Source organism: Doryrhamphus excisus, linkage group LG5, assembly GCF_037039965.1.
Source record: "Doryrhamphus excisus strain RoL-2023G ecotype Guam linkage group LG5, RoL_Dexc_Guam_v1.1, whole genome shotgun sequence".
Classification (NCBI taxonomy): Eukaryota; Metazoa; Chordata; class Actinopteri; order Syngnathiformes; family Syngnathidae; genus Doryrhamphus; species Doryrhamphus excisus.
In genome coordinates, this window is record NC_136361.1 from 4,337,936 (window position 1) to 4,351,994 (window position 14,059).

Sequence of the window (14,059 nt, forward strand, 5' to 3'; positions counted from 1 at the left end):
CATGGTTGTGGCAAAAATTGCAAAATTAACACAAAATGAAATTTTGGGGGCAAAGTGTATCATTTTTAGCACTGTGAGTTAGCCGTGGTTGTTGCAAGCATTGAGAAATTAACAAAATTTTAAATTTTTGTGACAAAATTTAGCATTTTTAGCACTGTAAGTCAGCCGTGGTTGTTGCAAACATTGAGAAATTAACAAAATATGGAATTTTGGGGGCAAAGTGTATCATTTTTAGCACTGTAAGTTAGCTGTGGTTGTTGCAAACATTGAGAAATTAACAGAATTTTGAATTTTTGTGACAAAATGTAGCGTTTTTAGCATTGTAAGTTAGCCGTGGTTGTTGCAAACATTGAAAAATTAACAAAATATGAAATTTTTGGGGGTCAAAGTGTATCATTTTAGCAGTGTAAGTTAGCCATGGTTGTTACAAACATTGGAAAATTAACAAAATATGGAATTTTTTGGTGTATCATTTTTAGCAATGTAACTGAGCCATGTTTTTTGCAAAAATTCCAAAATTAAGAAAATACTGAATTTTTGTGACTAAATATCAGTTTTACATTAGCCATGGTTACTGCTAACATATCATTTTTAGCACTGTACCTGGGCCATGTTAGTTGCAAAAAATTGCTAAATTAAGAAAATATTGAATTTTTGTGACTATCAGTTTTAGTCACTGTACATTAGCCATGGTTCTTGCAAAGATTGAAGAATTAACAAAATGTATAATTTTTGTGATTTTGCAGTTTTAGCACTGTATGTCAGCAGGGTTAGTAAAAAAAAATTATTTTAGTTTCAGAATATATCATTTTTAGCACTGTAAGTTAGCCTTAGTTGTTACTAACATTGAAAAATTACCAAAATATGGAATTTTTGTGGCAAAATGAATAATTTTTAGCACTGTACCTGTGTCATGTTGGTTGCAAAAATCGCCAAAATAAGATTTTTATGAGTTTTTGTGACTAAATATAAATTTTAGTGCTGTATATTAGCTGTGGTTGTTGCAAAAATCAAAAATAATATGCAATTATTGTGTCAAAATGCACTTTACACTGGCAATGTTTGTTGCAAAATGTAACAAAATATAAAAATTTTGTGATTAAATGTATTGTTTTTCAGCACTGCATCTGGGCCACTGGGCCATGTTGGTTGCAAAAATTTACAAAATTAATAAAATATAGAAATTTTATGATTTTTAATGATAAAGAAATTTCAGATGCTCCAACAGTAAAATGAATACCTGCAAAAATAAGTGCAAAAAGCGTCCTTCCTGTGCTGCAGGCGCACATCACTCTCCTGCGGCAATCAGAGGAGGAGCTCCAGGAAGCCAGGCAGGAAATGGCGAGGAGGAGCGAGGAGGCGCACGCTCACAGGGAGGAAGCACGGCGACTGGAGGAGGAATTACAAGAACAGAAGGACGAGCTGAAGAGCGCTCAGAGAGAGCAGCAGAGTCTGAGCAGTCGTGTCAGGCGGCTGAGTCAAGAGCTTGAGGAGCTGCACTGCCGACATCAGAGCACAGGTAGCCTTCCCATGATGCATCACAACCTCCTCTCTATCATCTCTGATTGGCCTGGACAAAGGTTCAGATCCTTTTCGATATTTTTGAACAAAATCACACTCTTCCATCTTTCCCCAGCAGAACTCTTCCGACGAATATTCACATTTTCTCGCAAAGTTAACAAAATGCAAAAATAATAAAATTATGAACTTTTGCGGCAAAATTACTCATATTTTTAGCTCTGTATGTTAGCCATTTCTGTTAGACATTTAGCTAAATTAAATTAATTATAAATTATATAGCATTTTCAACATTGTACATTTTCCATGTGTGTGGCAAAAATAGCAAAATTAACAAAAAGTAAAAATTTTCTGAATAAAATTTAGAATTTTTGTAGCAAAATAGCATTTTTTACATTGCACATGTTGATTGCAAAAATAGCAAAACAAAGATTTTTCTGCCTAAGTATCATTTTTAATATAAAAAATATTAAAATATAGCAAAATTAACCAAAATGTATATTTTTTTAGCAATGAACATTGACTGTGTTTGTTGCAAAAACTGCAAAATTAACAAAAATAGCATTTTTTATTATTTTACATCTTCCATGTTTGTGGCAAAAATATCAAAATTAACTGAAGGTTTAATTTTTTGGAACAAAATGTAGAATTTTTGTGACAAAAATAGCATTTTAGCAACTTGTTGCAAAATTAAATGAAGATTTTTCTGGCAAAGCGTAAAAAATATAGCAAAATTAACCCAATGTAGCATTTTTAGCACCATACATCAGCCATGTTTGATGCAAAAATTGCAAAATTAACTAAAATTTAAACATTGTTGAAGAAAATGTCGAACTGTACATCAGACATGTTTGTTGCAAAAATAGCAAAATTAGCAAAATGCTGATTTTTACAACTAATTAGCATTTTTAATAGTATATGTAAGTAATGCTTGATTAAAAATATTGAAAAATTAACCAAAATGTAGCATTTTTAGCACCGTTGTTTGTTGCAAAAATAGCAACAGATTTTTCTGGCAAAGCGTAGCATTTTTAGTGCTGTACGGGGGCCATGTTGGGTTCAAAATGAACATGAAAATGTCGATTTTTTAGCAGTGTATATTGTAAAAAATCCAAGTTTTATGGTAAAATGTCGCATTTTTTGTTACCAGTTTGTTGCAAATAGCAACATTAAAAAAAGTAGAATTCTTTTGGTAAAATGCTTAATTTTTACTACTCTATGTCAGCTGTGTGTATATATAAAATGTATATAATTTATATATAATTATATATATTTTATATAATATATATTTTTAAATAAAAATATAAAAAATAACAAAAAGTAGATTTTTTTGTGGCACAAAATACAGTTGGTCAGCAATGTTTGTTGCAAAAATCAAGAAAATGTTGAATTATCATTACATGCTATATGTAGCATTTTTAGCGCTCTGTGTCGGCCATGTTGGTCAATTTAGGGGGAACAGCCCTGGCGTTCCTGCATTGTGTTTTGGGATAAAATTCATTCATTTTTGCAGTGGCCTTTTATTGCAGCCAGCCTAAGGCACACCTGTGCTGAAATGATGGGTCAGATCCCCCCCCACACCCACTCCGGTTCCTTCGCTTAGCTGAAATTAACCAACAGCGCTACCACCGTGTGATTTGGTGGCTAGCTGTCTGCACGCAAGGCCACACACACAGGAGCGAGAGGTTTTATTTAATGGCTTCTTTAGCGCATTGTAATGATGTGTGTGTGTGTGTGTGTGTGTGTGTGTGCGTGTGTGCGTGCATAGCGCTGGCCTTTGTAGTATAGTGAACCATTGCCGGGATGGTGATGTCTGGGTTTTCTCCGGGCACAGAAATGTCTCATTAAGAATTAACGTACACATCCACGGTCACGGCAGGCAAACACCTCTCACACACACACACACACACACACACACACACACTCCTCCCACTGCTTTAATTAGCACATGCACGCGAGCTCTCCGAGGTACAAACACGCACACATCGGTGCAATCACCTATTGTCCGTCGAGAGATGAATCTGAGGTCTCTGTCTGCGGCAGCCAAGCGCTGCTCATTAACAAGATGGAGACCGCTCGTAACGAGACAGAAAGACAACGCGGCGTGGCTCGGCCTTTGTCTGGGATCAAAAACCCCCGTAACCCTCCACCCCCGACTCCAAGCCACGTATTATTCGTCTTTTATCCTCCGTAAACACAATCTTAGCAATACAGGGGCTGGATTGGAATAACTTTAGAAGGCTAAAGATGTCACAAAAGCTCAGGTATTGTTTACCCGCTTTCAAAAGACCAAAGGTGAAGAGTCAGGTGGACAAGTCTCGGCACAGGAAAAAAAAAAAAAAAACCTTGCAGAGCTTCGTTGACGGTTATGAAAACAAAACAGGAATAGCACATCATCGTTTTTCGGCATCTGGGAACCCGGCCTGGGAACCCTGGTTCTTTAATTCTTCCAACCGTCTGAGTCATTGAATCCAAGTAATTCCAATGCCAGCTCTGGAGAAAGCGCTCAATCACAAAGCTAAAGTCCAGCAAGGTCCAAGTGGTTTCTCTTCCTCCGTATGCCTTCTGCTTCAAGTGTGTCGCAGAAATTAGCAAAATTAATTATTTTTGTTGGGAAAAAATAGCTAAATTAACAAAAAAATACAATGTGTGTATAGAAATGAAGAACTTTTATCACTGCAAGTTGACTGTGTGTCACTCATGTTTGTCGAGTTTGTTGCAAAAAACAGCAACATTTTGCAGTTTAGTGGCAAAATCTAACATTTTACAGCACTAAGTTTGACATGTTTGTTGCAAAAACTGGCAACATTAACACAATATAGCATTTTTGTGAAATATTGAAGCATTTTTAACACTGTGTCACTCATGTTTGTCGGGTTTGTTGCAAAAAACAGCAAAATTTAGCAGTTTTGTGGCAAAATCTAACATTTTACAGCACTAAGTTTGACATTTTTGTTGCAAATACTAGCAACATTAATACAATATAGAATTTTTGTGAAATATTGAAGCATTTTAGCACTGTGTGTCACTCATGTTTGTCGGGTTTGTTGCAAAAACAGCAAAATTTAGCAGTTTTGTGGCAAAATCTAACATTTTACAGCACTGAGTTTGACATGTTTGTTGCAAAAACTGGCCACATTAACACAATATAGAACTTTTGTGAAATATTGAAGCATTTTAGCACTGTGTGTCACTCATGTTTGTCGAGTTTGTTGCAAAAAAAGCAACATTTTGCAGTTGTGTTACAAAATCTAACATTTTACAGCACTGAGTTTGACATGTTTGCTGCAAAAACTGGCCACATTAACACAATATAGAACTTTTGTGAAATATTGAAGCATTTTAGCACTGTGTGTCACTCATGTTTGTCGAGTTTGTTGCAAAAACAGCAAAATTTAGCAGTTTTGTGGCAAAATCTAACATTTTACAGCACTGAGTTTGACATGTTTGCTGCAAAAACTGGCCACATTAACACAATATAGAACTTTTGTGAAATATTGAAGCATTTTAGCACTGTGTGTCACTCATGTTTGTCGAGTTTGTTGCAAAAACAGCAACATTTTGCAGTTTTGTGGCAAAATCTAACATTTTACAGCACTGAGTTTGACATGTTTGCTGCAGAAACTGGCCACATTAACACAATATAGAACTTTTGTGAAATATTGAAGCATTTTAGCACTGTGTGTCACTCATGTTTGTCGAGTTTGTTGCAAAAACAGCAAAATTTAGCAGTTTTGTGGCAAAATCTAACATTTTGCAGCACTGAGTTTGACATGTTTGTTGCAAAAACTGGCAACATTAACACAATATAGAACTTTTGTGAAATATTGCAGCATTTTAGCAATGTATGTCACTCATTTTTGTCGAGTTTGTTGTACAAACAGCAAAATCTAACATTTTACAGCACTGAGTTTGACATGTTTGTCAAGTTTGTTGCAAATATTAGCAACATTAATACAATATAGAATTTTTGTGGACTATTGAAGCATTTTTAGCACTGTGTGTCACTCATGTTTGTCGAGGTTGTTGCACAAAACAGCAAAATTTAGCAGTTTTGTTGCAACATCTAACATTTTACAGCACTAAGTTTGACATGTTTGTTGTAAAAACTGGTAACATTGACACAATATAGAATTTTTGTGAAATATTGAAGCATTTTTAGCACTATGTGGTACTCACGTTTGTCAAGTTTGCTGCACAAAACAGCAAAATCTAACATTTTACAGCACTGACTTTGACATGTTTGTTGCAAAAACTCGCAAAATGTACACAATATAGAATTTTTGTGGACGACTGAAGCATTTTTAACACTGTTTGTTGCAAAAACCATTTAAATGTTGCAGTTTTGTGGCTAAACGTGTCCTTCTTTCAGGGTTCAGTCAGCCGTGCATGAAAAAGCATCAACGCAGCGTCTCAAGTTGCCTTCATATCGCGCCGCTCGGATTCATTGAGGGTGCAAACATTGTAAAATAGTCTATTGCTTCTTGTCTAAAGTAAGTTTAGCAAGGCGACGGACTGTAATGTGAAATAAACGTCATGCATTCTGACATCAAATACAATAACGCCATAAACAAAAATCCAATATCCAGATTGTTGCCATTCGGCTTAAAAGACGCTGAAATCATAACGGTGACAGTATGCATGTGTATGAGTGCGTGTGCATGCTATTTTTTTTTTTTTTTTTTTTAATCCCGACACCCGTGTTCACATGTGGGCGGGCCTCTCTCCTCCAATTCACCTCTATTACTCGCTATAATCCCATTTCACACTCTATCGATCCCTAAAACCCTTGTTCACCGGAAGCGGGCGGCAAACACTGGAATTTCTCCCATCATTTCACCGCCATTGTTCTTTATTACACAAAAAGGCCACCGCCCCCCCCTTTCCAACCACCCCGTACCCGCTGCTGAAATATGAATTATAAATATATAGCTAATAAAATGGAGAAAGAGGGTGATGGGGGAGTCTAGGGGAGAGCGAGAGACATCGAGAGAGAGAGAGAGAGACGGGAAAAGAACAAGATGGAGAGAAGTGGTTGGTAGAAACATCAGAGAAAATGACTCCTTTACAAGAGTCTATTGATCAGTTTCTATCAAAGGGGGATGTCAGACATGAGATTACCTGGCAGTTTGAGCATTAGGTGCCGTGTGTTATAGCCCCGGGCCCTTGTACCGCTGCCAGAGGATTGTAAATAAAGCGGAGAGGAGAGAGCAAGAGGGGAGTGTGTTGGGGCGGATGCCTGTGTGAGTTTTACATCCTATATATATATGTGTGTGTGTGTGTGTGTGTGTGTGAGTCGGGCAGCGATTGGCTTATACCCAAAAGCGCTGTTGCAAGCCGGTGAAACTTCAGAAACACAGCGAAAGAGTCTTGGGAGGCTTTGGCCCCGCCTCACGGGACTACCTTAGCCCGCTACCAATCCCGCAACAAAGCCGTAGGAAGCCTTTTGAATCTTCCATGAAGGCCCGTCCTGGTCCGACCACTCAAAGTGAAATTTTTCGGAATAAAATGTCGAATTTTTGCACAAGTTAGTTGCAAAAATAGTAAAATTAACTAAAACTACCGCTAAATCTAACATTTTACAGCACCGAGTTTGACATGTTTGTTGCAAAAACTGGCAACATTAACACAGTATAGAATTTTTGTGAAATATTGAAACATTTTTAGCACTGTGTGCCACTCATGTTTGTTGGGTTTGTTGCAAAAAACAGCAAAATTTAGCAATTTTGTGTCAAAACCTAACATTTTACAGCACAGAGTTTGACATGTTTGTTGCAAAAACTGGCTACATTAACACAATATAGAATTTTTGTGAAATATTGAAGCATTTTTAACACTGTGTGTCACTCATGTTTGTCGGGTTTGTTGCAAAAAACAGCAAAATTTTGCAGTTTTGTGGCAAAACCTAACATTTTACAGCACTGAGTTTGACATGTTTGTTTCAAAAACTGGCAACATTAACACAATATAGAATTTTTGTGAAATATTGAAACATTTTTAGCACTGTGTGCCACTCATGTTTGTCGGGTTTGTTGCAAAAAAACAGCAAACATTTAGCAGCTGTGTGGCAAAATCTAACATTTTACAGCACTGAGTTTGACATGTTGGTCAGGTTTGTTGGAAATGCTAGCAACATTAATACAATGTAGAATTTTTGTGAAATATTGAAGCATTTTTAACACTGTGTCACTCATGTTTGTCGAGTTTGTTGCAAAAAAACAGCAAAATATAGCAGTTTTATAGCAAAACCTAACATTTCACAGCACTGAGTTTGACATGTTTGTTCCAACAACTGGCAACATTAACACAATATAGAATTTTTGTGAAATATTGAAGCATTTTTAACACTGTGTGCCCCTCGTGTTTGTTGGGTTTGTTGCAAAAAAACAGCAAAAATTTAGCAGCTGTGTGGCAAAATCTAACATTTTACAGCACTGAGTTTGACATGTTGGTCAGGTTTGTTGGAAATGCTAGCAACATTAATACAATATAGAATTTTTTGTGAAATATTGAAGCATTTTTAACACTGTGTCACTCATGTTTGTCGAGTTTGTTGCAAAAAAACAGCAAAATATAGCAGTTTTATGGCAAAACCTAACATTTTACAGCACTGAGTTTGACATGTTTGTTCCAACAACTGGCAACATTAACACAATATAGAATTTTTGTGAAACATTGAAACATTTTTAGCACTGTGTCACTCATGTTTGTCGAGTTTGTCACAAAAAACAGCAAAATATAGCAGTTTTATGGCAAAATCTAACATTTTACAGCACTGACTTTGACATGTTTGTTGCAAAAACTAGCAAAAATGTACACAATATAGAATTTTCAAGTGAAAAGCAAAGCAGCGAGGAAGCTGAGCGGTACTTCAGTAGTGGAAAAAATTGCATTTTTTAATCATTTTACATCTTCAATGTTTGTGTCAAAAATATCAAAATTAACAAAAAGTTAAATTTTTCAGAATAAAATGTAGAATTTTTGTGGCAAAATAGCATTTTTTGCACTGCACATGTTGTTTGCAAAAATATCAAAATTAACAAAAAGTAAAATTTTTCTGAATAAAGAAGTGTATGCCAGCAATGTTTGTTAAAAATATAGCAAAATTAACCAAAATGTATAATTTTTATCAATGTACATTGGCCGTGTTTTTTGCAAAAATTGCAAAATTAACTAAAACTTAAACTTTTTTGAACAAAATGTAGTTTTTTTTGTGGCAAAAATAGCATTTTTATCATTTTACGCTGTTGCAAGCGGGTGAAACTTCAGAAACAGAGCGAAAGAGTCTTGGGAGGCTTTGGCCCCGCCTCACAGGACTACCTTAGCCCGCTACCAATCCCGCAACAAAGCCGTAGGAAGCCTTTTGAATCTTCCATGAAGGCCCGGCCCGGTTCGACCACTCACTCCGGGTCAGCCGGGCTTCCATCCCTGTCACGGTAAAGGTTCGCTTGGAGAGTTTGCAGCGTTAGCTTCTGGACTAATGTCATACTTTAAAAACGCCAAGGCGGTATAAAAGGGTCAGGAAAGTGAGAGTGAAAGGAGAGCCAAGATGTTAGATTGTGGTTTTATGTCATAATACCCAGACACTAAAAGCGGCTCGTAAAAGATCCTGAATCTGTTATGGACTACTGTTTAAGATACTTCAAAGTGTTGCCCAGTCCGCAATTCAAACGCTTACACAAACACAATCAATTGGAAAAATTCATGGAAAAATTCCATACAGAATAATAGCCATGTCCGATATTGGCTTTTTTTTTTTTCCAAAAAAACAATGTTATCCAACGCTCAATTTCCGATATCAATATACGTATGTAACATGACATATCTCCTGTGGTGGAATGAATATCGGTTTTCATGTACCAAATCCAATACCACGATCAACCGATATGGGGCAGATAATTATTGGACATAATCATAGTTTTGTCACAATAACAATTTTTGTGTATCCAAATGAAACACTTTTATCACTGTATGTCGGCCATGTTTGTCAAGTTTGTTGCAAAAAACAGCAAAATGTAGCAGTTTTGTGGCAAAATCTAACATTTTACAGCACTGAGTTTAACATGTTTGTTGAAAAAACTGGCAACATTAACACAATATAGAATTTTTGTAAAATATTGAAACATTTTTAGCACTGTGTGTCACTCGTGTTTGTTGAGTTTGTTGTAAAAATTAGCAGTTTTGTGGAAAAAATCTAACATTTTACAGCACTGAGTTTGACATGTTTGTTTCAAAAACTGGCAACATTAACACAATATAGAATTATTGTGGACTACTGAACCATTTTTAGCACTGAATGTTTGTAAAGTTATTTGCAAAAATAAAAAAAAATCTGTTTTGTGGAAAAATCTAACATTTTACTGCACTGAGTTTGACATGTTTGTTTCAAAAACTGGCAACATTAACACAATATAGAATTATTGTGGACTACTGAACCATTTTTAGCACTGAATGTTTGTAAAGTTATTTGCAAAAATCAAAAAAATATCTCAGTTTTGTGGAAAAATCTAACATTTTACAGCACTGAGTTTGACATGTTTGTTTCAAAAACTGGCAACATTAACACAATATAGAATTATTGTGGACTACTGAACCATTTTTAGCACTGAATATTTGTAAAGTTATTTGCAAAAATCAAAAAAATATCTCAGTTTTGTGGAAAAATCTAACATTTTACAGCACTGAGTTTGACATGTTTGTTTCAAAAACTGGCAACATTAACACAATATAGAATTTTTGTGAATTATTGAAGCATTTTTAACACTGTGAGTCACTCATGTTTGTCGGGTTTGTTGCAAGAAACAGCAAAATTTAGCAGTTTTGTGGAAAAATCTAACATTTTACAGCACTGAGTTTGACATGTTTGTTTCAAAAACTGGCAACATTAACACAATATAGAATTTTTGTGAAATATTGAAACATTTTTAGCTTTGTGTGTCACTCGTGTTTGTTGCAAAATTTAGCAGTTTTGTGGCAAAATCTAACATTTTACAGCACTGAGTTTGACATGTTTGTTGCAAAAATTGGCAACATTAACACAATATAGAATTTTTGTGAAATATTGAAGCATTTTTAACACTGTGAGTCACTCATGTTTGTCGGGTTTGTTGCAAAAAACAGCAAAATTTAGCAGTTTTGTGGAAAAATCTAACATTTTACAGCACTGAGTTTGACATGTTTGTTTCAAAAACTGGCAACATTAACACAATATAGAATTTTTGTGAAATATTGAAACATTTTTAGCTTTGTGTGTCACTCGTGTTTGTTGCAAAATTTAGCAGTTTTGTGGCAAAATCTAACATTTTACAGCACCGAGTTTGACATGTTTGTTTCAAAAACTGGCAACATTAACACAATATAGAATTTTCGTGAATTATTGAAGCATTTTTAACACTGTGAGTCACTCATGTTTGTCGGGTTTGTTGCAAAAAACAGCAAAATTTAGCAGTTTTGTGGAAAAATCTAACATTTTACAGCACTGAGTTTGACATGTTTGTTTCAAAAACTGGCAACATTAACACAATATAGAATTTTTGTGAAATATTGAAACATTTTTAGCTTTGTGTGTCACTCGTGTTTGTTGCAAAATTTAGCAGTTTTGTGGCAAAATCTAACATTTTACAGCACTGAGTTTGACATGTTTGTTGCAAAAACTGGCAACATTAACACAATATAGAATTTTTGTGAAATATTGAAGCATTTTTAACACTGTGAGTCACTCATGTTTGTCGGGTTTGTTGCAAAAAACAGCAAAATTTAGCAGTTTTGTGGAAAAATCTAACATTTTACAGCACTGAGTTTGACATGTTTGTTTTAAAAACTGGCAACATTAACACAATATAGAATTTTTGTGAAATATTGAAACATTTTTAGCTTTGTGTGTCACTCGTGTTTGTTGCAAAATTTAGCAGTTTTGTGGCAAAATCTAACATTTTACAGCACTGAGTTTGACATGTTTGTTGCAAAAACTGGCAACATTAACACAACATAGATTTTTAGTGAAATATTGAAGCATTTTTAGCACTGTCTCACCTTATGTTGGTCGAGTTTGTTGCAAAAAACAGCAAAATTTAGCAGTTTTGTGGCAAAATCTAACATTTTACAGCACTGACTTTGACATGTTTGTTGCAAAAACTAGCAAAATGTAAACAATATAGAATTTTCAAGTGAAACAGCAAAGCAGCGAGGAAGCTGAGCGGTAGTTCATCATGCAGCCGCTGGCTCGGTGTACCGCACCGCTAAGTGTGGGACAATGGGGTTTTATTGCATGTAGACTGAGGATGAAGCCCCGAAAAGGAACATGATTGAAAGGGGCTGCATGGACAGACGCTGCTCAGGGTAAAGAGTGCCATCTATTGACAAATGCGAGGAGTGCTTCTTTTGTCTCAGTAAATGCTGCAAGCTTTGTCATCCGGTGACCAGAACCTGAATATTCAAAATAGTTTGATATATTTCTATTAAATGTTTGCAATGACACCCCTGTTTTGGTTCCATTCTTTTGCAGTGGAAGACCTGGCAACCCGTTCTGAGGAGGCAAAATGCCTGAATGAGGGAAATCAAGCGCAGAACAAACGAAGGTAAGAAAGCGGGAACACGGCGTCCTCGCTTTACTCGGTAACAGGACCAAAGTTCAAAAGCGAGACCCCTACCTGACCCCCCGCCCCCCCTCACCCGACCAAGAGCTGCAGATGCGATGACATCAGCAAAAGCAGCTTGAGTGTTGCGGTTGCGGCTTTGGCGGGCTCACACCCACCTCACTGCAGCGTAAGTCGGGGCTCGTGGAACACACCCCCCCCCTTTAACTCGACAATTTAAAAGTCGGCATGGAACCTTTTTTAGGTTTCTATGTAAATTATTACACTTTATTGCCTTCCAAGTCATTTTAGGCGGTAAAACACTCGCTGCGTCTGCATATTACGTCCATTTGCACGACGCGCTGTTTACATTTAACTCTTATCTAATGACTGCTAAGACATGAAAGTTTTTTTTTTTTTTTTTTTTTTTTAAATAACACCATGCTAATGGCTTCCATCTGTTGCTGTGGGAAATCCCCTCCTTTCTCCACGGGATGCCTCCATCTCCTTCTTTTTCCTTCTCGCTCCGACTCTCTTCTTCCTGTCCTGTGTTTTCTCCATGGACCAATCCATCAGCTATATACCGCTTTCCTTGTTGTTTTGGCTCCGCCGCCACCGCCGCCGCCGCCGCTTTAAACCACAACATTTACGTCAATAATGGCTCACTTTAGGCACACTTGGATGAAATATTGTGAAAGTATTTGTAAACAATGCTAGCCGACATTCCGGCTGTTAAGAGTAGGGATGCAATTGACTGTTATTTTTGTAGTCGATTAATTTCGGGTAAAAGGGTTGGGACTGAGATCACGGGTGTTCAAAGTAACCCCCCATCCCCGGGCGCCATTTTTTTTGGAGCCCTCAGCGCATTTTAAAAATATAACTTAACAAAAAAACGAACAGCAAAAACGGAACAAATCATCGGTTATTTTACATGAACAAAGTCAAAATATTAAGAGAAAAAATCTAAAATTTTACAAGAATAATGCTTGAAAAAACAAACATAATTTTCATGCTTCAGAAAAAAATGTTTAAGTTGTAACAATTTTTTGCTAAAAAAATTTGTTTCAAGATATATATTAAGAGAAAAAAGTCAACATTTTAAGTGAATAAACTATCATTATGAGAAAAAATCCGTCACATATCAGTAGAATTAAGTCGTTTAAATTTGACTTGAAATTTATTTAAAATATTAAATTGATATTAAGCTATTTTTTTTAAAGTTGTAATATTGTGAGAATCAAAGGTGTTGGAAAAATTGCGGAAAATTAGCTTAGTTCATCATAGTTATGAGAGTAAACTCAAAATATTATGGCTAAAAAGTTATAATCACCCCCCCAAAAAAAAATTTAAAGAAGAAAAAAAAAAGAAAAAAACCAAAAATGAAACAAGATGTCTGTGATTTTACAAAAATACAAAAAATAATGAGGAAAAATTATGTAATTTTGGTAGAATATTTAATATTCAAGAAAAAATGTTTTTTTTAATCTCATAATATTTTGCAAAACAAAAAATAATGTCAAGCCATGATATAGGACTAAAGTTTTTAAAAAAGCTAAAGTTTCATGTGAATAAATGTGCTATTTTCTGAAGAAAAATAATTTTAGTAGCATAGATTTGAAATATTAAAGAAAAAAATCAGCATTTCATGAAAAACAAACAAAATAAAGACAAAATTGATAAAAAAAAAAGATTAAAAAAGATACAAATAAAGTTGTAACTTTGTGAAAAAATACATGAAAGCATTCAAATATGATGGGAATAAAAGAAAAATATTTTGTGAATAAAAAAAGCCAAAATATTTAACAATTAATTGGATAATTGATTAATCATCAATTAATTATTGCAGCTATAGTTGTATAGTATACAGTGTGTATTCTTCATACATTATAGCTTTTCAAACATCCTTATTGTTTGTGTACAAGCATCAATACTATTTCTGCTCTCTTTCTGAGCTTTTTATGGGTTTC

The 14,059-nt window shown here is 35.2% G+C and overlaps 1 long non-coding RNA gene across 1 annotated transcript; it reads left to right on the forward strand.

Annotated features, from left to right (window-relative positions):
• Positions 1-1,269: 1,269 nt before the first annotated feature.
• Positions 1,270-12,165, forward strand: LOC144898462 (uncharacterized). The gene is made up of 2 exons (XR_013627341.1): positions 1,270-1,519; positions 12,023-12,165. It is a non-coding gene; the product is annotated as an uncharacterized LOC144898462 (long non-coding RNA).
• The last annotated feature ends 1,894 nt before the right edge of the window (positions 12,166-14,059 follow it).